This window comes from Erythrolamprus reginae, chromosome 1 (assembly GCF_031021105.1).
Source record: "Erythrolamprus reginae isolate rEryReg1 chromosome 1, rEryReg1.hap1, whole genome shotgun sequence".
NCBI lineage: Eukaryota > Metazoa > Chordata > Lepidosauria > Squamata > Dipsadidae > Erythrolamprus > Erythrolamprus reginae.
This window is the reverse complement of record NC_091950.1, coordinates 130474938-130498242: the sequence shown is the minus strand read 5'-3', so window position 1 is coordinate 130498242 and position 23305 is coordinate 130474938.

Below are 23305 nucleotides of genomic sequence, written 5' to 3'. Positions count from 1 at the left end.
ATCAGAAATATATGGAGTCAGGATAATTGTATCTGAGATTTGTACACTAAATCCTATAATACTCTTAATCCAAAAAGCAGATAAATAATAGGGAATGAGTAGATGTGATCTCTCCCAAATTCCTGTGTAGGCTACAGTTTAATACATGTCTTCCTCTCCTCATTATAGATGTATAGGTTTTTAATAGGAGTAATTTATTAATATGTCTTAATATAATACTTCATCCAATCAGCTACTTACCTGTTCTGAAAAGACATGCCCAAGCTTTTCCAGTTCTTTCTCAGTCATCTACTTTTCCAACGAATATATATTTTCAAGGAGATATGCTAGCAATTATATAGAAATTGCTTTTAATTTTCAAATTTCACTATTGAAATATAGAACAAATAATGTGAGAAACTCTTCCACCTCTCACAATACTAGACAACACAGTATCAACAGTAGAGACTTTCAAATTTCTAGGTTCTATCATATTTCAAGACAAAAATGGTCACCTAACATCAAAAACATCATCAAAAAAGCACAACAAAGAATGTTCTTTCCGCGCCAACTCAGGAAGCTCAAACTGCCCAAGGAGCTGCTGATACAGTTCTACAGAGGAATTATTGAGTCTGTCATCTGCACCTCTATAAGTGTCTGGTTTGGTTCTGCAACCCAACAAGAGTGATACAGACTTCAGAGGATAATCCCAACTACAGAAAAAACAATTGCTGCCAACCTGCCTTCCATTGAGGACCTGTATACTGCACGAGTCAAAAAGAGGGTGGTGAAAATATTTACTGACCCCCTCGCATCCTGGACACAAATTGTTTCAACTCCTACCCTCAAAACGCTGCTACAGAGCACTACACATTAAGACAACTAGACACAAGAACAGTTTTTTCCCAAACACCATCACTCTACTAAACAAATAATTTCCTCAACGCTGTCAACTTTTTACCAAGTCTGCACTTCTATTTCTATTAGTTTTACTAAATCTGCACTTCTATTTCTACTAGTTTTTTCTCATCATTCCTATCATCATTTTCCTCCCACTTAGCACTGTATGACTGTAACTTGTTGTTGTATCCTAAGATTTTTTTTAAATATTGATTGTTTCTTCCTTGATTATTTAATACTTGGGGTTGTTTTTGTGAATTTTTAGCTTAAAACTGAAATTGGATTGGTGGGTATTGGATTGTCATTATATATTGTTTTTTGTCTTGCTGTGAGCCGCCCCGAGTTTTCGGAGAGGGGCGGCATATAAATCCAATAAATCTAATCTAATCTAATCTATTTGACCCTTATGACAATCATTAAGTGTTGTACCATGATTCTTCACAAATGTATCTTTTTCTTTTATGTACACTGAGAGCACATGCACCAAGACAAATTCCTTGTGTGTCCAATCACACTTGGCCAATAAAGAATTATATTCTATTCCATTCTATTAGAGCTATCCTAGATTGAAGGGGCTGGACTGAAGCTGATTTTATATGTATTTATTAATCACATTTATATAGCTGTCCATCTCACAAGAAGTAACTCCAAGAAGCATCTACTTACCTACCTACTTACCTATCTATCATCTATCTATATAGACATATGGAACATTTAAAAAATTAAAAAGTAACATTAGGATAAAGATTAATTAAAATTAAAAAGTATGCAAACCCCATACTGGGAGACAACGAATGCATCCTGTCTCAAGACTGGAGCCACCTAATCACGCCCCAGGTTCCTCGGGTTGACCAGGCCTGATGACATGAACAATTCTTGAAGGATTTCCGAAATAACAAAGCTGATGAAACTGATCTAATGTCAGGAGGGAGAATGTCTATCAAATGTAGTCCCTAGCAGGTGGTATCCTCAACATGCCCTCTCTGTCGAATTTAATAAACCAGCTTACATAATCTTGATTTCTGGGACCAGAAAATTAATTAAATCATATAAATTTAGGCTGTCGGTGGATGAGGGAAAGTGTTAGGACTCTGTCCATAACTGTTGGGTTAGCAATATGCTGCAGGCAGGGGTGGACTGCTGCCTGGATTGGAGGGAGGAACGCAGTGGGGTAACAAAAATGCAGCTCCACCCCAGAGCACCCAATTTGCACTGAAAGATGTTGAAAGAAAATGCAGTGCGTCCTGCATAAGCCACGGCCACAGTGTGATAGTAAAAATTTTGGTAGCCCTTCACTGACTACTGGTGTTGCAGACAGCCACAAGAGGAAGCTAGAGTTCATAGTTTATTTTTCTGGAGTCACCCTCTATATCCCTCTTCATTTCTCTTCGTTAAGCTACTCACTGTTAATGGCTACTCACTGTTAGGTTTGCTTCACATTTTCTCTGTAATCTCTCTGTATTGTAGTTATATATTACAGCTAAAATGTGTTTAGGCTTGATATCTTTATTTACTGATTATTACAAAGGCAACTGGTAAGTAGTGTTGGGCGCATCGAACCCGCACAATTCGTGTCCGTACCGAATTTTGTGGTGTTCGGCATGCCGGACCCGAACCCGAATTTTAAAAAAAATTCTTTTAGTTCGGCATTTGTGCCGAACACCGCAAAAGCCACTGCCCGGCTGTCATCTGCTGAGAAGAGGAGAAGAAGCCGGGCGCCGGTGGTGGCAGAGGAAGGCGAACACTGGGGAGCTGTCAGCCAGTCTGGAGGCTGGGAGGGAGACACAAAAGGAGCTGGGGAATCCCACGAAGAGATTCCTGGGGTGGAGCTTTGATGTCACGAACACCGGCAGGTTGCTAAGGACATCCAGGAAGTGATCACTTTGGCATCCTTAGCAACCTGCCGGTATACGTGATGTCAAAGCTCTGCGCCCGGAATCTCTTCGTGGGAGGGATTCCCCAGCTCCTTCAAAGGGAGGTCTTTTCATGTAATTTTTTTTTATTTTTATGAAAAAGGACGCCGCAGCGGTGCTGCAAGCAAAGGGAGGTCTTTTCATGTAAAAATAAACATTTTTATTTTCATGTGAAAGGACCTCACTTTGCTTGCGGCGCCGCTGCAGCGTCCTTTTTCGTAAAAATTAAAATAAATAAAAATTAAAAATTCGTAAAAATAAAAAATGATGGGATTCCAGGGGCGGAGCTTTGGCACCACGAACCGTTCGGGTTAGGGTTTGGCCAAATTTTGCGCAAAGTTCGTCCGAACTTGCCAAACCCGAACATCATTGGGTTTGCCCATCACTACTGGTAAGAAAGACTATGTACTTGATAATATTTGGATTGTTATTCTGACTTATTGTGTGTATGACTTTAGATTGTTTATCTAAATATGTTATTTATAAGTAAACTTTAATTCAAGTTAGTATATATGTGTGTGGCTGAGTAGTTATTCACAACTAATCTCAATCTAAACGTTTCTGGGTGTGCACAACCTTGGTAAACAAGGATTACTCTGCTCATACATTAACGCTGGTTATTAACCAGTGTTATTTAACACCAGATAGATATTGAGAGCTAGTGTGAATATTTAGTTTCGTATTCAGACAGCTAACTTGTGGTTTACTGTTAAGCTAACAATGGCATAAGAACAGTCAATTAGCTCATCCCTTATAACCCGGTTAGATGGAACAAATTATGTTTCCTGGTCTATCAAGTGCAGCTTACTTCTAGAAAGCTTATCGACTGTGGTTAATAACCCACTGGATGTTACAGCCTGGGATTCAACAAATGATGAAGATAAAAAGAAAATAGCTGACTTTAATAGAGGGTAATAAAAAGGCTCCTTAGTATTATTGGACTGATCCTAAGTGATTGACAACTTATACATATTTGTGGTGAAGATTCTGCTGCCAAGTGTTGGAATAACTTACAGAGACTTTATGTTCAAGATAGTGTTGGTGCATATACACACCTTATACATAAACGTTTCAGAGCATGTCTGTTAAAAGGTGGTGACGTGTTAGCTCATTTGGAGTTTATGAAGCAAACATTACAAGAGCTACATTAAAAAGAACTGATTTTCTTAGAGTTGCATCAAACTTATATTATTCTTTCTTCTTTGGATGACTCTTATGATGATTATGTATCTTCATAGGAAGTTTTGAACCAGAGATGAACTGACATTGACTGGCATAATTGGGAGACTGTTAGAAGAGTTTAGAAAAAGGCAAGATAGAAAACAGTCCCTAGTTAGTCCCTAGGGAGTGGGTGGCATAAAAATCAATCAATCAAACAAACAAACAAACAAACAAATCAACTGAGAGAGAAACAACCAGAGGAAGAAAAACTGTCTTTAATTGCCTATATTGTTAGGAAATGTTATTCTTGTGGGGCTAAGGGTCATATAGCCAGATTCTGTAAAAAGGGTAAAAAGCAGAATGCTAGTAATATGCAGAGTTTATAATGATGTTAATGTAGCTATGGCAAGTATAAATAAAACTGTAAGCCATGATATCCGGATAATAGACAGTGGGGCATCTCAGCGTATGATTAAAAGTAAAGAGAGATCTGTTAATATGACTAAAAGTAACCAGCATGTATCATTAGCAAGTGGCTGGAAATTGAGAGTACCTGGAGAAGGCAATGCATATTGTTCATGCATTAATGAAAGTTTACCAATGTTATATGTACAGTACCTAACATTATATATAACTTGCTATCTGTGAGATAATTGGTAAAAGCAGGGTTTGTGGTAACTTTTAAGGGAGACAAATAGTTAACTGAAAAACAAGGTAAAACAAGGTAAAAGAGTTACTGCAAGGTTGCAGGATGGCTTGTACTTTATTTATATATTTATTTGTTTGTTTATTAGTTTATTTATTTATTTGTTGGTTTATTTATTTATTTATTTATTTGTTTGTTTGTTTATTCATTTATTTGCTTTTTATGCAGCCCTTCTCCTTAGACTCAGGGCGGCTTACAATATGTTAGCAATACCACTTTTTAACAGAGCCAGCATATTTACCCACCTCGGAAGGATGGAAGGCTGAGTCAAGCTTGAGACGGTGATGAGATTTGAACCGCTGACCTACAGATCTACAGTCAGCTTCAGTGGCCTGCAGTACGCCACTCTGCCTGCTGCGCCACCCTGGCTCTTATTATCCATGATAATCCATTAAATAAGGCTAACTCAGTTTATGAAAATAGAAAGCCTTGTGAGGAGTGTATTCATTTGCTCCATAGTTGTATCGGACATTTGAATTTCAAAATTTTAAAGAAAACTATTGAGTTATCTAATGGTATAAAATTAAAACCTTGTGCAAGATACTTAAATTGTAATGCTTGCAATCAGAAAAAGAGCAAGGTAACTCCTGAAAACAGGTTTAATGGATTTAAAACCAAGGAACCATTTGCTGATATTATTGGTCCTAAGAAATCTAGTTTAGGTGGAGCCTGTTATATATTGAGCATAGTTGATCATTTTTCTAGATATGGTTTCTGTTATCTGATGAAAACAAAGGCAGAAACATACCAGTATTTTGTAAACTGATTAAGGTTTGTTGAACAAAAACAGGGAAAGAAACTGGTTAGTTTAGTTACAGATAATGGTACTGATTTTACCAATAAGAGATCTGAAGATATGCTAAAGAGAGCTGGTATTAAACATAAGTGTTCTGCTCCTTATAGACCACAACATAATGCATATATTGAACGTAGAGGTCAATATATGCATTATATGTATTTCAAGGTTGACTCAGACTTCCATCCTTCTGAGGTGGGTAAAATGGGACCCAGATTGTGGAGGCAATATTCTGACCCTGTTAAAAAGTGCTATTGCTAGCATGTTGTAAGCCACTCTGAGTGTAAGGAGAGGGGGGGCATAAAAATCAATCAATCAATCAATCAAATAAACAAACAAATATTACAGGCTATGACTAGAACCATGATTTCAGATTCTGGTTTACCAGAGAAGCTGTGGGGTGAGGCTATAATGTGTGCTAACCATGCTTTGAACAATGTAGTGAAAACAATAACTGGTGAATTGCCATTTACTCATTGGAATGGTAGGAAGCCAGATCTTAGTTATTTGCATACATTTGGACCTCCAGCATGGCCCACGCAAGTAAGGCAAAAGGGACAACATAGAGCAAGGGAATTATCTTTTGTATGGTATGAATCTAATCCTAGATAATTTAGATTGTGCGAGCCAGATACTACTGGAGTATACTGTAGTGCAAGTGCTAAATTCCTTGAGCATGTTGTATGGAGTAAGCTGGAACAGGAACACAAGGTACAAGATAGTGTTGTTGTTGAGGATCCATTGTTTCCTGACATTTCCTGATGATCCTGATAAGTTTAAGTTTAATTGGATTTGTATGCTGCCCCTCTCCAAGGACTCAGGGCGGGTCACAGTGTATACAAAGAGACAATAGTAAGTCAATCCAATTGAGATACATAAAAACAATCCTTAAAAATTCTAATTTTAAAAACTTCCATTAACATTCATTCAACAAATCATACTAAAAAACATTTGTTGGTCAGGGGGAAGATCTGGAGACAAAGATCAGGTAGCTTGGCATGAACTATGAATAAGGAATTAAAATCTTTAAAGGGTCTTGAGGTATAGGAGGACGTCAAGTTACCACCAGGTGAGCATACAATAGATTGCAGATGGGTGTATAAATTAAAGACTGGTGAGGATGGCACTGTTATCCATAAAGCAAAATTAGTTAATCAAGGATTTGCTCTATAAACTATGATGAGGTATTTGCACCTAGTCTGAGAGCAAATACATTGAGAGGATCATTAAAAATAAATGCATAATTAATCCTGTAGATGTTGAAACTGCATATCTACATGCACCTTTACAACACACCATTCATATGAGAAAGCCATTAGGTTTAAAAGATGATAGAAAAACTGGTTATTGGAAATTAAAAGTCTTTATGGTTTAAGGAAATCAGATTATGAATGGAATAAGTGTATTGTAAAAGAATTGGTTTTGATGGATTTTAAAGCTGATATAGGGGATCCTTGTTTATTTAGGAGAGAGAAAGCTAGTTTGATTTTGCTATTATTTACAGATATAGCAATGATAACAAAGACTGAACAAGAACCAATGATATTGTTTCTAGATTGCAAAGGAAGTTCAAGATTAGAAATTTAGGTGAAATTAAACATTATTTGGGTCTTGATATAATGAAAACAAATAGAGGATTCAAAATTTTTCAAGCTAAGAAGATTAGTCAATTGCTAAAAAGATATAACATGGACAATTGCATAACTGCTAAGACACCAGTGGATCAGGGATTTACACATAGTGATATTAAATGTCCTATATTTGATAAGGAAATATATCAATCTCTCATATTTGAATAATTGGTCTAGACCAGATATATCCTACAGCGTAAATCAATTGGCAAAATATAATGCTGAACCAAATGAAAGATATTGGCAAGCAGCTAAACAAATACCTTAAATAGTTAAAACACACAATACATTATTCTTTATATTTAGAACCGAGAAATGAACTAGTGTTAACTGCATATGCTGATGCAAGTTTTGTTACTGATACAATAATTTGCAAGTCAACATCAGGTATAATGGTTATGTCAGGTAATGTTTTAATAGGGTGGAAATCTATTAAGCAACAACCTATTAATTTATCCACTATGGAAGCAGAATTCTTGAGTTTATCATTGATGTGTACAGAATTGGTGCATTATAAACAATCTTAAAGGATATAGGAATTATTCTGCATGAGCCATTTACTGTGTATGAACACAGTCAATCTGCAATTAGTATGGCTAATAGTTTAACTGTGAAAATAGGGTCTAAACATACTAATTTAAGATTTTTTGGGGGGTGTATAAATTTTTTATTATTTTTTCACACTTTACAGAGATTCAAATTCACATACCTCAAATTAAAATACAATATCAAATAATATCAAATGCCAAATTCTTAATCAAAGTTTCCAAATTATTTATCCATTTCATTCTGGTACACATCATTCATCCTGTGCTACCTCCTTTTCAGATTCTATCATCCAGATTTCAGAGATTATTTTTCGCCTTCATTTGAATTCAAAATGCTATTAGCTATCTAAATTTCTCTTGGCTATTTGCTGTTTTTCTATCAAAACTATGCCGTCGTGCTTCAGTCCATTTCTTATATTCTTACTTAACTCATTCCTGCTTTTTAAATCCTCATTTTATCGTAGCTGCCCTTAACAAAAAAAATATATCCAAATTTACTTCTCTTTATATCACAGGAAGGAAAAAAAACCCATTCACATCATACCTTAATCTGATTATAACATTATCAATACACATAGGACGAAGGGTTGTTATTAAAAATGTAAAATGTATTTCCTACTTGCTTCATTCCTTTCATTTCTTTCATTATACCAGTATATCATTTAACATATTATTCTATTATTTTTTCAAGAGAAGGACCCTCCATTGAAAATCCCAATGTAGTAATATTTTCCCCTAATCTATATATTTTCCACTGCTCAGTGTAATAATTTTCACTAATCTATAAATTCCACTGACAAACCCAGTGTAATAGTCTTCCCTAATCTATACATCCCTGTCATACCCAGTGCAATAATCTTCCCTACTCTAATTGTTTTCACTGGCAATTGCAGTGTGATCATCTTCCGTGATCTATATGTTTCCCTAATCTATGTATTTTCCCTATTCCCTATATGCATGATAGTGAAAAATAGATGGAGTAAGGAAAAGTTAAATTAAATAGATTAGGAAAGATTATCACACTGAGTTTGATAGTGGAAGATATTGTTATTCTTGAAGATAGTGGAAGATATTCCACTATCAAACTCAGTGTGATAATCTTCCCTAATATATTTTATTTAATTTAACTTTTCCTTACTCCATCTATCTTTCAATATCATGCCCAACATAATCAATAGTAGTTATTATCTCATATTAATCCTCATTTAATAATCATAGCTTGTATTATATCCCTTTTCCCTTTCCTCCTATTTTGTTTATCACTATAAATCACATAGTAAATTTATAATTCAAATAGTCAATAAAAATATCAAGAATATTAATCATCCAAAATAATCATAGCCATTTTCAATTTTCTCATCCATAACCATTTCAATTTTCTCTTCCTTATTCAATCATTCCATTTTAACATTTTTTATCTTTTATTTCCTTTTTGATAATAAACTCCAATAAAATCAAATCATTAATAATTCCAATTCATTTAATTATATAGTCATTTCTTTTTATAATTTTTAGCTTTGTGGGAAAACTCAGTCCTCTTCCTCTTCTTTGCAGTGCTGCTGTCTTCTGTCTTCTGTATTTTCCATATCTATATTCTTAAAGTATCTCAGGCCTCATTTCAAATAGTATTATCCAATGTGTTTTCAGTCAGTTCAGTCAGTTCCATCTTAAATATTTTCTTCCTTCCACGCCATAGCTGACATTCTCCTTTCTTCATAGAAAGCATATGTGAAGGCCAAACTAATGAGATATGCTTCCAACAATATCAACATTTATCAAAACAATCTTTACACAAACTAGTTGCAACATTTCCTCCGGCCACAAGGTGGAGATAGATGACAAATTTTCAAATCTTCCAGTATATACTATTCCTCTTCATTTAATGAATGTAAAGGGAATAAACATAGCCTCCACAACGAGATTTAAGAAGACAAATTTATAAATAATTAAGTATCTTAGAAGTCCGATTTTGGGCAGTTTGCTACTTTCTGAAGCCTTCGCTATTCACCCCATCACCAAATATCCGCTTCCGGTTCCATTTTTGGCAGTTTTAGCTCTGTTGAAAATCCAATCGAAAAATAAAAATCCAAAATCCCTTTTGGCCATTCTGACTCACCAGCACCAGATTTCAATCTTTTCTTCTCTCTGTAAGTACATATCTTTCCAGATGTTACTGCTCATCTTTCTGTCCGGGCATCCCATTGTCTCCGTGGCCATGTCGGCTCAGGCATGGCTGCCTGGCCGGCTTCGCACCACCACCAGTGCAAGACTGGGCTGGTTCATCTGGTGGGGCATGCCGGCCCCTACCAGACTCCTGATAGCATCCCCTGCGTCACCTCCCCTTCAGGGAGGATCCAGTCTGGTCCAAAAGGACCAGAACTCTCAGACAGTGGATATTCGGAGCCTTTCCAAGACAGCGGAAAGACTCCTTGCTGCCACAGTCATTTGACCCCGCCCTTCTCTCTGATTTAGGGTATTTGAATGCTAGACAATGTGTTCAAAATAAAATGATTAAAACTAAGACACCAATGATCTAAATATTGCCCACAAGATCATATGCTGCAACATCCTACCTGTCAGCGACTACTTCAGCTTCAACCACAACAACACAAGAGCACACAACAGATTTAAACTTAATATTAACTGCTCAAAACTTGACTGTAAAAAATATCACTTCAGTAACCGAGTTGTCGGTTCATATCAATGAAAGAATAGAAGAAGAGATATAGGAATAGAAGAAAGGTATAGGAGATGTAGGAGAGCAATAGGACAGGGGACGGTGGGCACTCTAGTGCACTTGTACTCACCCCTTACTGACCTCTTAGAAATCTGGATAGGTCAACCGGATAATCTAAGGGTAAAGTGTTGGGGGTTTGGGGATGACACTATGGAACTTATTACCAGTCTCCATAGTGTCATCCCCAAACCCCCAACACTTTACCCTTAGATTATCCGGTTAACCTATCCAGATTCCTAAGAGGTCAGTAAGGGGTGAGTACAAGTGCACTAGAGTTCCCACCGTCCCCTGTCCTATTGCTCTCCTATTTCTCCTATACCTTTCTTCTATTCCTATATCTCTTCTTCTATTCTTTCATTTATATGTTTTATTCCTATATCTTCTCTTCTATTTTTTCTTAGATATATTTTACAATGAGTATATCCTTTATAACTTTTATTATGTATTTTACTATGTGTATACCCACTAAAACCCTCATTATGTATTGGACAAAATCAATCAATCAATCAATCAATCGAATACTGACTGACTGAACAGAACATTACAAACCATTTCACTAAAGGTGCAATTAAACTTTGTGACATCATCCAAATAATGGAAATTACGCACTAGAAAACATTTGCTTCATAATGCACATAACATCATTGTGATTTCTTATAGGCATATATAGATAGTATGAGTTTTTTAAATATTTCCAGAAGTTATTTTGTGGTATAAAATGAATGTTCTGAAAAATACAAATATGTTATTTAGTCTTTATATTGGATATGAGATGTATGATTGCTTTTTATATTAAGGGTTTTAAATTGTTTTAATGTATTGGATTTGTACTGTTTCTTGTTGTCAGCCGCTCCGAGTCTTCGGAGAGGGTTGGCATACAAATCTAATTAGTAATAGTAATAGTAATAATAACAACAAAACAACAATAACAACAACAACAACAACAACAACAATAATAATAATAATAGAAACAGATGAAATAATCGATCACATACTCAACTGCTACAAAAAGATCACACAGACTGACTACAAGCATAGACATGATGCTGTGGCACAGATGATCCACTGGAACTTGTGCCGGAACTACCATTTACCAGTGGCAAAGAACTGGTGGGATCATAAGCCCGAAAAAGTGGCCGAAAATGAGCACGCAAAACTACTGTGGGACTTCCGACTTCAGACTGACCGAATTCTGAAGCATAACACACCAGACATCCTGATTGTGGAGAAAAAGAAAGTATGGATCATCGACATCGCAATCCCAGGAGACAGCAGAATTGAGGAGAAGCAGCTAGAGAAATTAGTGAAATACGAAGATCTAAAAATCGAGCTGCAACGACTCTGGCATAAGTCAGTGAAAGTGGTCCCAGTGGTACTTGGCACGCTGGGCACAGTGCCAAAGGATCTCAACGGACATTTGAAAACCATCGGAATTGACAAAATCTCCATCTGTCAATTGCAAAAGGCCGCTTTACTGGGATCGGCAAACATAATTCGCTGCTACATCACGCAGTCTTAGGTGCTTGGGAAGCGCCCGACTGGTGATGAAATATGAAATCCAGCATAAGTGATCTCATTTGCTGTGTTGCATTGACATAATATACAGTGATGCCTTGGTACTCAACTGCTATCATGGCCCCATTGCACCCTGAGTTCACGGAGGATGATGAGCTGGAGCTGGGGCCAGGGAGGAGCTGGATGAGGCAGCCCTGGGTCCTTCAGCTTGGGATGACCCAGGGAAGAATGGGGACAGGGTGACCAAGTGGGGGGGGGAGAGAGGGAAGGCAGTGGAGATGAAGAGCGATGGAGCTCAGGCAATGAGCAAGAACTGCCTTCTCCTGATCCCCGAGCATGGCAAGGAGACAAAAACAGTGCAGGCTAACCCAATGACTTGGAAGGAGAGTGCCCTGCCCTCTTCACAAGGCACACCTGGGGACTGAGACTTAAGGAGACTCTATGGAGAGGGGCGCTTGTCGGGAACAAACACTGAATTCATGGAGTTTTGTGTGCCGTTGCCGATGTCTGGAGCTTGTGGATTCATTGCCTAAGTCCTTTGTTTTGTGGACACATTGCCTTTTGATCACTAATACCCATTAGTGATAGCTTTTGATCATTAGTGCCCACCCATTTCTCATTAAACAGGTAGTATAAAATAATTATACACATGGACTTTAAAAAAACAACACCTGATTGAGCAGATAGCAGAGATGAGCCTTTGATGATGAGCAAGTGGAAAGCACTGGCTGATGTTGCAAATGGAATGGTTGCAAGATTTAGCATTCCAGTTCACTGGTTTAAATGGAACATTGCCATGTAGATGTATGTGAGATTGCATGGATAATGGTAGGATAGAGTAGACAATCCTTTAATTTCAAGAGTGAATAATGTGTGCTTCAGTGTGAGAAAGTGCACAAATATAGCAAGCAGGATTGTTCAAGTACCATTTTTACTGGAAATTTTCCAAGTAATCTGGGGGGGGGGGATTCTAATAGAAGGCAGTGCTGAACCCGTTTCAAGAAAACTGCATAATTATAGTTCTCAAGCTGAGTTTGACTTCAGAGTTTCTTTGACATTTTGGATCTGCCAATTCCAATGAGGACCAACCTAAGATAAGAGAGTATGAGTATTCTCACATTAATTCTGCTGTAGAAGTGAAAAAGCCAGTGCTACACTTAACATCTGCTATGGGCAGAGATGTAGGAATACAACTTCCAAAGGAAGAGTTTGTTCTCAGTGGTGAAAAGGCAGATAAGCATGCAGAACTTAAAGATAAAGATTTCCCCTGTTGAATCATTTCTGACTCTAGGTGCTTATCTCTGTTTCTTGTCCAAAGACTCTTTCCATGGTCATGTTTGCCATGACTATATGCTGAGGTGTACAGAATCTAGTTGCCTTCCCTACTGAAGTGATACCTATTTATCTACTTGCATTTGCATGCTTTCAAACTGCTAGGTTGACTGGAGCTCTGGTATGTAGCATGAGTCAACCCTGATGCTTGGATCTCAAACTCAGGCTGTCAGTCCCCCACCGGAGAAACTCAGTGTCTTTAACTATGGAGCCATTGCACCTCAACACATTAAGATATGAATCGTTGTGAACAAGGTCCAGAAATAGGCACTTATCCAGAGTTGAGCCAAAGACTTCTCCTTCAACCCATCCAGTCTCTTACAGCTTCCAAGCACTGGGAAAAAAACAATGTTGTCATCATAAGAGCCTCAGTGATTCAGTGGTTAGAGTGCAGTACTGTAAGCTACTTCTGCAGATCACCAACAGCCAGCAGTTTGGCAAATCAAATCTCAGGAGTCTCAACATTGACTCAGCCTTCCATCATTCCAAGGTCAGTAAAATGAGAACCCAGACTGTTGTGGGCAATATGCTTACTCTCTGTAAACCACTTAGAGAGGGCTGTAAAGCACTGTGAAGCGGTATATAAGTCTAAATGCTATTGCTATTCCTGTATGGTCAGTTCAGTATAAATGATAAATGGTCAAAGCAATGGAAACTGCAGTTTAATGTTTCCAAATGTAAAATAATGCACTTGGGGGAAAGGAATCCTCAATCTGAGTATTGCATTGGCAGTTCTGTGTTAGCGAAAACTTCAGAAGAGAAGGATTTAGGGGTAGTGATTTCTGACAGTCTCAAAATGGGTGAGCAGTGTGGTCGGGCAGTAGGAAAAGCAAGTAGGATGCTTGGCTGCATAGCTAGAGGTATAACAAGCAGGAAGAGGGAGATTGTGATCCCCTTATATAGAGCGCTGGTGAGACCACATTTGGAATATTGTGTTCAGTTCTGGAGACCTCACCTACAAAAAGGTATTGACAAAACTGAACGGGTCCAAACACGGGCCCCAAGAATGGTGGAAGGTCTTAAGCATAAAACGTATCAGGAAAGACTTAATGAACTCAATCTGTATAGTCTGGAGGACAGAAGGAAAAGGGGGGACATGATCGAAACATTTAAATATGTTAAAGGGTTAAATAAGGTTCAGGAGGGAAGTGTTTTTAATAGGAAAGTGAACACAAGAACAAGGGGACACAATCTGAAGTTAGTTGGGGGTAAGATCAAAAGCAACATGAGGAAATATTATTTCACTGAAAGAGTAGTAGATCCTTGGAACAAACTTCCAGCAGACGTGGTTGGTAAATCCACAGTAACTGAATTTAAACATGCCTGTATAAACATATATCCATCCTAAGATAAAACACAGGAAATAGTATAAGGGCAGACTAGATGGACCATGAGGTCTTTTTCTGCCATCAGTCTTCTATGTTTCTATGTTTCTATGATATTGCTATTGCTGCATGGTCAGTTCAGGGTGGAGATATATAACTGGGTATCATCAACATACTGATGAGATTGCACCCCATGTTTACAGATGATCATCCCCAGTGATTTGATGTATGGTAGATAGGAGGCTGTTAAATAGGAGCAGGGACAGGGTAGACCCTGAAGTATTCCACAAACCAGTGACCTCAGACTTAATTAACCCCTATCCATGGAATCATAGGGTTTTGGAAAGGACCTTGGAGGTCTTTTAGTCCTTGAAGGCAGGAAACCTCATACCATCCAGGACAAATGATTGTCCAGTCTATTCTTGAAAACCTCCAGCGATGGAGTAGCCACAACATAAGGAGGCAAGCTGTTCCATTGATTAATGGTTCTTCTCTCTGTCAGTCGGGCACTGTCTGGCCCCATACAAAAAGAGGAGAATCACCACAATTTTGTGCCTCTCACTCCCAACCCTCTGAGTCACCCAGAAAGCTACCATGATTAATGGCATTGAAAGGAACTGAGAGACAGAGAAATAGATGCTTAGAAGGGATGGAGGGATAGATAGACAGACAGACAGACAGACAGACAGACAGACAGACAGACAGACAGACAGACGCATTTTGTTTCACCTTGTTCCAGAAAATTGGCCTGTTAGGGGAGACTCTTCCTGAAACTGGGTGCTTTGATGCTGCCGTCACATCTCACAGACCCGCATCAGTGGGACCTTAAGGACCCCTTCAAAAATCCTACGCAAAGTTATTTGCAAAGGATCTCCTCTGAACCCTGATTTCATAACATTGGTTTGGCATGAGTAGAAGTTGGAGAAGGAGCCAAGTCAGGCACTGTCTGGCCCCATACAAAAAGAGGAGAATCACCACAATATTGAGCCTCTCGTTCCCAACCCTCTGAGTCACCCAGAAAGCTACCATGATTAATGACATTGAAAGCAACTGAGAGATCAAGAGGGGAAAGAATGGATACAATACCCACATCCTAGGCCTGCCAGAGGGCATCCACAAGCAGGATTAATGCTGTCACAGTACTGTAACTGGGCCAGAATCCACACTAAAAAAAAAGGCCCAGAAAAACCCAGTTCTTCCAGGATCTCCTAGAGCTGTGAGCTAATGGTCTTCTCCATCACTATAAAGTCGGACACTTCCAGTCGGAATAAACTCTTTATTAAGTTCAGAACCAGAGCGACAACATAACCAACAACATTGCTTATATATTGACAGCTTCGTGAGGTAAGAACCAATCACCATCTGAATAACTTCCCGCTCCCGGCTGACACGCCCCTGATTAACACAACCAATAGGACGAGGCGTTACACGTCACTCCGGCTTGTCTCCAGGCCACTTCCTGAAATGGGCAGGGACATAACAATCACCCTCCCTAAAAAGCTGCATAAGCTGCACAAGGCTTCCAGGTACAGTTCAAAGTGTTGTTTAATACGTATAAAACCCTTCATGGCACATAGCTGGTTTGTTTGTAGGCTGGACTGTCTCCCATTAGAGCATGTGCATCAACCAGATATGGCCTGGGGTACGTACAGTCAAGGGTATAATTTCAGTGTTGTAAATACAAGATTTAGTGCTCTTTGCTTTTGAAAAAGTGAACACGAGGAACTATAGGAGGAAATAAGAAACTAAGCAATGAAAAGTCCCTAAAATTTCAAAAAGAAAAAGATCTAAGTGGCTTTCAGAAGAAATTATTCCGATGGCCAGATATAAATAGAGAATGGAAGCCCCTGGGCAATAAAAATAGCATGTGGCAATTGAACACAGGCTGTTAACATTAAGTGAGAGAGGACAAGAAAGGGTATCTCAGATCAGAATGTCAAATAACTAATATATAACAAGAGAAGGAAAAAGAATATTGTTTTTTAAAAAGAAGATCAAATAAATCACAGGATTTTTTTTCAACCAACCTAGAAATGCTGAACTATGATCATGAAAGAAATATGATAAAAGCAAATGAGGTTAAAAGAAGATTAAAAAAAACCCACACTGAAATCCTTTACAAACAAGACTCTAAATGACAGAAGCATTTGTGGAAAGAGAATATATTCAGAACTAATTCCAGTAGAAAGTGAGGTCAATAGACCAGCTGTCAGACAGGAAAGCATCAGGTGTAGATGAAATACCCAGTGAACTATTTAAAACTCCAGAGAAAGAGACTCGGAGCTCTTTGAAAATAAATAAGGAAACAAACCTGGATGACCTAGAAATTGAAAAGATTGGTGTATCTGCTTTTATTGAAAAATGCAAGAGATTGCCCAAAACAACTGTACTAATCCATCAAATCAGTAAAGTTGGAGTTAATAGTTAAAAACTTAGAAAGAAGAAGAATAGCCATCCATGGAATGGAAAATGCCAAATGAACGTTTTAGAAAAGGTAGAGGGACACAAAATCCATCACCTGCTGTAAAGTGGATAAGGGAAAGACATAGCTCCTGGCATTTGCAAGAAGTGAAGAGGAGACAAATAACAAAATGACAGTCCATTCCTTTTGTACCTTCATTGTGCTGTCAAACACACAAAATGGGTGAAACTTGCATGGCAAGGGTGCAGTGCTACTTTCAACACTATTATGGAATGTACAGACAACCCCCACGATTTACCTTTGCTTCATTTATTACAACAGGAGTTTTGACTGCATTGGTTAGACGCAGGGGTCCCCAAACCTTTTACACAGGGAGCCAGTTCACTGTCCCTCGGACTGTTGGAGGGCCGGACTATAAAAAAAACTAAGAACAAATTCCTATGCACACTGCACATACCTTGTTTTAAAGTAAAAAACAAAATGGGAACGTACTATTTAGAGGGGGGAGAAGGTCTGCAATTTATATATGTTTATGGTTTTTTTAAAAATTTCTTTTGTTGACAGCTGATTGGCTATGCAAGGTTTTCTTGGCTTATGAAAAATGTATACAGAAATAAGGAAGCACTTTGGCATAATGGCTAATAAGTTAGAAATATAATTGGTGTTGCACTTTTTGAAGGAACGTTAAGGAGGAAATTTAATTAAAAGAAAATGTAACTGGATGACAAAATTAGAAAAAAAAACTTTTGCAACTTTTTTGATGATTGATATTAGTTACTAACAAAATACTGCATTTTATTTATGGAAAATTAGATGGTACACTGTGTTGTTTGAATGTATGTTGAGAGAAAATTTTTAAAAAATTACCCTCCGCCAAAACAGTCCTTCCTTCCTCTGTCCCTCCATTCATTTCATTCTTCCTTCCTTCCTTTCTTCCTTGCTCCCTCCATTTCTCCTTCCTTCCTTCCTTCCCTCCTTCATTCCTCTATACTTCTCCTTCCCTCCCTCTCTTTCCCTTTTCTTTCTTTCTCGCTCTCTTTTCCCTGTGTTCTTGTCACTCACTGGCGGGCCGGATAAATGGCCTCAGTGGGCCGCATGTGGCCCGCGGGCCGTAGTTTGGGGACCACTGGGTTAGAGTATGAATGTATCGAGGCTGCTAAATGTATTTGAATACACAGCTATAGTAGCCTTATAAGGAATCTTGACAATCAATGGGAAATTGCTATAATTGAATGTGGTTCAACATAGAAAAGGAGGTAGACAAGAATGCATACTGTATTGTTTCTTTTTCTGTTGAATGCAAATTGCCAAATGTGGCATTTTTAAGATGTGTGGTCTTCAACTTTTAAAATTCCCCAGTCAGCATGATGGTTGAGGAATTTGGGAACTGAAGTCCATACATTTTGTATCTTTGGGAAAAAAACCCCCTGGTTGAATGTATTCCGCACAAATATTACAAGTTTGGCAAGGAAATGACACCTTTGATCTGGAGGTCAAAGTACTAGCAGTTAGAGAGAGGCAGGGAAAACTATTTCATTAGCTAAATGTAGTGATATGTGTGTTTTGGCTGCAATGTGAAAAGTTTCTTTGAATCAGGCATGGGTGCTAATGATACCTTCTTAAAGAATCTGGGTCTTTTCCTGAATTCAGGAGACAATATTCCAGAAAGTATTCATATTTTCTTAGAGAGATGCCTGTGGGAATGTGACAAGATACCTAAGAATGGAGATGGGCATTGTTGGCACCTCTTTAAATCATACACCTACTTTCTGGGATTGCATGGTTATGGTCCGCCAACATAAAGAATGCCTGAGAAGCATGAAAAAAATGCTTTAATATAAGTTGAAGTTGTGGTTAATTGAGGATGTCAAATAGATCACCCACATAAAAATGTTACATAGCAGAACCGCTAGTTGACTAAGATAACTTACTTAGAACATAAGAACATAAGAAGAGCCATGCTGAATCAGACCAAAGCCCATTGAGTCCAGCATTCTGTGTCACACAGCGGCCCACCAATTGTACATGGGGATCTTGAGCAGAAAGAGAAGGCAAAACCTTCCCTTTCCCTTGATCCCCAACAAATGGTACCCAAGGGAATCCTGCCTGCCTCAGCCAGCATAGAGGCGGCACATGGACATCTGTTTCAATAACCACCGATACATGTGGCATCCATGAATCTGTCTAATCCTGCCTTGAAGCTATCCAGGCTGACAGCTGTCACGACCTCTTCCGGAAGTGATTCCATAAACCAACAACCCTCTGGGTGAAGAAATGTTTCCCTTTATTTGTCCTCACTTTCTTACTTATGAGCTTTAGGGAGTGCCCCCTCGTCCTAGTATTGTATGATAGAGAAAAGAATTTTTTTCTATCCACCTTTTCTATCCCATGCATGATTTTATACACATCGATCAAGTCATCCCTTCAACGCCGTCTTCCAAGGCTGAAGAGACCAAGGCGTTGCAACCTGGTTTCATTTCCTTGATCATAGATCTTACTTAGATCTTCCAATTGTTAAAATCCTGTTTAGAGGTGGACTCCTATTGGTTCTAACCTGTTCTTTAGAACCATTAGTAAACCGGTGGTGACTGTGACAGTCTGTGGGTGCCACCATCTTGTTTTTTGGCTTCTGCACATGCACAGGAGCTATATTTTCCTTCTGCGCATGCACAGAAGCTGAATTTTTGACATTGCACATGCACAAATGCATGCATGAGGCACACAAACATACGGCACAGCCACATGGCACACAATGCTGCTGAAACATGATGTATCACAACTTCCCCCCCTTTTTCCTAAACTGGGGGTGGGCTTGGCCAGTGCATTACGCATCTAGTTGCGGGCTGCAAGATTGACACTCCTAATCTAGAGCAAGAAGCTATGCCGTGCATGGAACAGGGTCAGCGATGGGTTCTAACTTACCTTGCCACCAGTTTAAAATTTAAGCACCCCTTCTCTAGATTCTTGATTATAGAGCCAGAAATCCTTGTTCTTGCAATTTTTATGCAACATATACATTCAATGCATGTTCATAGTGCCTAATTCCTTTTCTTTTTGTTACTCTGCTTAAGCTTAAAGAGTATAAAATAGTAAAGAATGAAGATGCAAAAGGCAAAGTGAAAAATAAAATATAAATAAAACATTGTGAAAGGAATTTTTGGTGGTGCACTTTCCCCTTCACTTCTATTTTTTTCTCCCACCACTAACCACTCCTTAAATATTTATGCTATACTTTACAAAGCATTAGAGGTTTTTCCTTATATCTATTTAAGTCATTTCATCCATCTGTTGTTTTTAGTCTCTTGACTCTTTTCTTAGAAACCATATTCCAAATGCCTCAATCTGTCTTGCTGCAAAGAGCCATTGCTGCTTACATTTGGTTAAACTTCTCTTATAACTATAGATGGTCAGTTTTGCTATTGCTACCTTTTCAGCAATTTTAATCCTCTAATCTTCTATCAACACCAGAATTTCTTTTTCAGTATTATGTCAGGTTTGGTCCTGCTGCTGTCAACATATATCTTCAAAAGTTTGATACTTTTTACTTGAGCTCTCTGGAATTATTCCCAAAGTATTTGTGGTTTCAATTCAAATTCAGCTTCAGCTCACAAGCTATTTTGAAACATGGCTGTTAAAACTGCTGGCAGACTGTTGTGGTTACGGGAGGATCTTGAGGGATGATTCTAAGATTCTCCCTAACCCAGGAGAGTCAGATAAACAAAAGGAAACCTGTGCCTTCTATTGTTGAGTAGGAAAAATGACAATCCAAAGAGTGCTGGCCATGTCTTCACCGGATTCAAAATAGGCTTCTAATAATCACCGTATTCATTTTTAGCTGCTCACAAATCCGTTGTTTGATTATCTTTTCCAGTTTTTCCCAGGTATTGATGTCAAACTAAATGACATCAATTGGTCACTCACCTGTTTATGCACTAGTATATTTTATTTATTTATTCATTAGATTTGTATGCCGCCCTTCTCCGAAGACTGAGAGCGGCTCACAACAAGAATACAAAATACAAATCCAATGATTAAAACAGGAAAACAGTTAAAAACCCTTGATTTAAAAACACTCATGCTAAGTATCAAAGACATGAAAACAAAGACAAGAAAGTTGAGCAGGAAATATATGTTTATGTGTCTTGATAAGCCAGCTTGGTTGCTTTATGACTTCTTATAGATTTTCAGAAATGAATTGCTACAACTTCAAAAATAAATACATAGGTAAAACTATACAATACCCTAGTAATTACAAAACAAGGGCTAATTTGGTGTAGTGGCTAAGGCTCAGAACTAGAAACTAGGAGACCATGAGTTATAGTACTGTATTCCCTTTAGAGAAAAAAAACACCAGTCAAATGATTTAGGGCCAATTAGTCTCTCAACCTAACTTATATCACGGGGTGGCAGAAATAGACAGGAACACTATGTATGCTGCATTTGAGTTGTACAAAGCGAAGGTGCCTTATAAATATAGTAAATAAATTACAGATAAATTGGTCACTCCCAAAGTTCATATAATTCTGCTCCCTCAATCATTTTATCCCTATTAGTTAGAATTGTCCAGTAGAACATAGAATAATAGAGTTTGAAGGGACATTGGAGATCTAGCCCAACACCCTGCTTGAACAGGAGACCCTATACCAGTGGTGAAATCTACTTACCTTCCCTACCAGTTCGGAAGTGCGCATCATACTTACTTTTTCACCTTCTACCCATGCCCAGAAGGCTTTGTGCATGCGCAGAGGGTTAAAAAAGGAAAATGGTGACACCTGGGTGGGTGGGCGGAGCCTCATGTGGTCGCTATCACTGGTTCTCTGAACCACTGGCGGCCACTGCTACCAGTATGCCCAAACCGGACTGATCTTGTAGCATTTCACTATACCATTTCAGGTAAAATATTTTCCAGTCTCTTTTTGAAAGCCTGCAGTGATTGGCACATCCACAACTTCTGAAGGCAAGCCATGCTACAGGTTAATTGTTCTCACTGTCAGGAAATTTCTCCTTAGTTCTAGGTTGCATCCTTCCTTGGTTAGTTTTCATCCATTGTTTCTCTTCTTGCCTTTTGGTCCTTTGGAAAATAGTTTGAAATCCCCCCCCCAATCTTTGTAGGAGTCCTTCAAATATTAGAACATTGTTATCATGTCACTCCTAGTCATTCCTGTAACTGTGCTTCATATATTACAACCTCCAGTCCTTTAATCATCTTTGTTGCTCTTCTCTGTGGACAATCCAGAATTTCAACATTTTTTTAATATTGTGGGGGTGGGGTTCCTCCCAGTTCGGACTGGTTTGCCTGAACAGGTAGTGACTTGCTGGTGATGTCACAATGACATCACCAACCTGGTTCTGTCAGTAACAGTCTGTGCACGCCACCATCTTTTTTTCATTTAAAAAAAAATTATTTAACATCTACATGAAACCGCTGGGTGAGATCATCCAAGGACATGGGGTGAGGTATCATCAATATGCCGATGATACCCAGCTTTACATCTCCACCCCATGCCCAGTCAACGAAGCGGTGGAAGTGATGTGCCGGTGCCTGGAGGCTGTTGGGGCCTGGATGGGTGTCAACAGACTCAAGCTCAACCCGGATAAGACGGAGTGGCTGTGGGTTTTGCCTCCCAAGGACAATCCCATCTGTCCGTCCATTACCCTGGGGGGAGGGAATTACTGACCCCCTCAGAGAGGGTCCGCAACTTGGGCGTCCTCCTCGATCCACAGCTCACATTAGAGAACCATCTTTCAGCTGTGGCGAGGGGGGCGTTTGCCCAGGTTCGCCTGGTGCACCAGTTGCGGCCCTACCTGGACCGGGACTCATTGCTCACAGTCACTCATGCCCTCATCACCTCGAGGTTCGACTACTGTAATGCTCTCTACATGGGGCTACCTTTGAAAAGTGTTCGGAAACTTCAGATCGTGCAGAATGCAGCTGCGAGAGCAGTCATGGGCTTACCCAGGTATGCCCATGTTTCACCATCACTCCGCAGTCTGCATTGGCTGCCGATCAGTTTCCTGTCACAATTCAAAGTGTTGGTTATGACCTTTAAAGCCCTTCATGGCACTGGACCAGAATATCTCCAAGACCGCCTTCTGCCGCACGAATCCCAGCGACCGATTAGGTCCCACAGAGTGGGCCTCCTCCGGGTCCCGTCAACTAAACAATGTCGGTTGGCGGGCCCCAGGGGGAGAGCCTTCTCTGTGGCGGCACCGGCTCTCTGGAACCAACTCCCCCCGGAGATCAGAACTGCCCCTACTCTTCCTGCCTTCCGTAAACTCCTCAAAACCCACCTTTGCCGTCAGGCATGGGGAAACTAAACATCTTCCCCTGGGCACGTTG